Source organism: Mixophyes fleayi, chromosome 9, assembly GCF_038048845.1.
Source record: "Mixophyes fleayi isolate aMixFle1 chromosome 9, aMixFle1.hap1, whole genome shotgun sequence".
In the NCBI taxonomy this organism is placed as follows: domain Eukaryota; kingdom Metazoa; phylum Chordata; class Amphibia; order Anura; family Limnodynastidae; genus Mixophyes; species Mixophyes fleayi.
The window spans coordinates 30015413-30017912 of NC_134410.1; the positions used below are offsets into that span (position 1 = coordinate 30015413).

Consider the following 2500-nt stretch of genomic DNA (forward strand, 5'->3'; position numbering starts at 1 on the left):
TTGATTTCAACCAAAATTTCAATGAACATACTCAAGTCTTTGAAAAGTCTACATGCATATTGGCACAATATGTTGAGTTATCTAATGCTTTCTGTTTTTCCCTTTATACATTATTTTGCACAAACATAATCCTATGAAAAACTGGTCAAGATGTATAATTTCTGAAAACAAGTCATAGGATTTTAGTCCATTCGTGGTCAGCAAAAGTCATCCTCCTTTGATTAAAAAAATATTCTCTCATAACTTATTGAATAGCTGACGTTAGTGTGTGCTGCATATGGCTTAAAATCAACATAACTCAAGGTTTTTACATTATGGCAGAGCTAAGCTCGGAATAATTGTCATGTGCAATTCTTAGAATCAATTAATTATAATAGTCACATTTATCCTTTGAGGAGTACAGTATTTTCCATCGAGCCCTAGAAAAAATGATCAAAAATGGGTCATGAATATAAGTCTCCAAATGGAGGCCATAAAATATTGTTTCATGCATCCAAGATGGAAAACAAAACATTCAAGTTCAGGAAAAAACAAGGACATCCGATCACCAATGTTCAGGAAGAATTGCCATTAAACTTAGAGCCCTAAACCACTCAGTAGATTTTATAGCTTGCTTAACAGAATGTAAAACTATTACCCAGTTAAGTGAAAGCTTGTAACAAATCTAGGTTTTGGCATTTCTTAAAGCTGAACAATATATTGTTCTCCCATAATCAATCAAAGAAATTAAATCTTGAATCTTTTTGCTTCATCTAAAAGCAACTCGTTACAAAATATTCCTTAAGAAAAGACTGCTAAGTTGTTAGCACTTCACTTGGATAGTGCTTCTGGTACACTTTCCAAAGGTATGTGTGATAGATTGTGGAAGAATCTATTTCCTTCATCTAAATGCAACTCTGCTAGAAAACGTTCCTCAAAAAAAGACTGCTAAATTGTAAGCTTTTTACTTGAAGTGTGCTTTTGGCACTCTTTCCAAATATCTCTAAAACACCTGGGGAAGACCGCGTGGCCTAATGGATAAGGCGTCTGCCTTCGGATCAGAAGATTGAGGGTTCAAGTCCCTTCGTGGTCGGGAACATTTCTTTCCTCATGAACTTAAACTTACCAAACTCTGTTTTAATTGACTCCATGAGAGTGTGGCAAAACATTTACATTTCAAAACTTGATTTCAACCAAAATTTCAATGAACATACTCAAGTCTTTGAAAAGTCTACATGCATATTGGCACAATATGTTGAGTTATCTAATGCTTTCTGTTTTTCCCTTTATACATTATTTTGCACAAACATAATCCTATGAAAAACTGGTCAAGATGTATAATTTCTGAAAACAAGTCATAGGATTTTAGTCCATTCGTGGTCAGCAAAAGTCATCCTCCTTTGATTAAAAAAATATTCTCTCATAACTTATTGAATAGCTGACGTTAGTGTGTGCTGCATATGGCTTAAAATCAACATAACTCAAGGTTTTTACATTATGGCAGAGCTAAGCTCGGAATAATTGTCATGTGCAATTCTTAGAATCAATTAATTATAATAGTCACATTTATCCTTTGAGGAGTACAGTATTTTCCATCGAGCCCTAGAAAAAATGATCAAAAATGGGTCATGAATATAAGTCTCCAAATGGAGGCCATAAAATATTGTTTCATGCATCCAAGATGGAAAACAAAACATTCAAGTTCAGGAAAAAACAAGGACATCCGATCACCAATGTTCAGGAAGAATTGCCATTAAACTTAGAGCCCTAAACCACTCAGTAGATTTTATAGCTTGCTTAACAGAATGTAAAACTATTACCCAGTTAAGTGAAAGCTTGTAACAAATCTAGGTTTTGGCATTTCTTAAAGCTGAACAATATATTGTTCTCCCATAATCAATCAAAGAAATTAAATCTTGAATCTTTTTGCTTCATCTAAAAGCAACTCGTTACAAAATATTCCTTAAGAAAAGACTGCTAAGTTGTTAGCACTTCACTTGGATAGTGCTTCTGGTACACTTTCCAAAGGTATGTGTGATAGATTGTGGAAGAATCTATTTCCTTCATCTAAATGCAACTCTGCTAGAAAACGTTCCTCAAAAAAAGACTGCTAAATTGTAAGCTTTTTACTTGAAGTGTGCTTTTGGCACTCTTTCCAAATATCTCTAAAACACCTGGGGAAGACCGCGTGGCCTAATGGATAAGGTGTCTGACTTCAGATCAGAAGATTGAGGGTTCAAGTCCCTTCGTGGTCGGGAACATTTCTTTCCTCATGAACTTAAACTTACCAAACTCTGTTTTAATTGACTCCATGAGAGTGTTGCAAAACATTTACATTTCAAAACTTGATTTCAACCAAAATTTCAATGAACATACTCAAGTCTTTGAAAAGTCTACATGCATATTGGCACAATATGTTGAGTTATCTAATGCTTTCTGTTTTTCCCTTTATACATTATTTTGCACAAACATAATCCTATGAAAAACTGGTCAAGATGTATAATTTCTGAAAACAAGTCAT

The 2500-nt window shown here is 34.0% G+C and overlaps 1 non-coding gene across 1 annotated transcript; it reads left to right on the plus strand.

Moving 5' to 3' along the window:
- Window positions 1-999: 999 nt before the first annotated feature.
- Window positions 1000-1072, plus strand: TRNAR-UCG (transfer RNA arginine (anticodon UCG)). Its single transcript has one exon. It is a non-coding gene; the product is annotated as a tRNA-Arg (tRNA).
- The last annotated feature ends 1428 nt before the right edge of the window (window positions 1073-2500 follow it).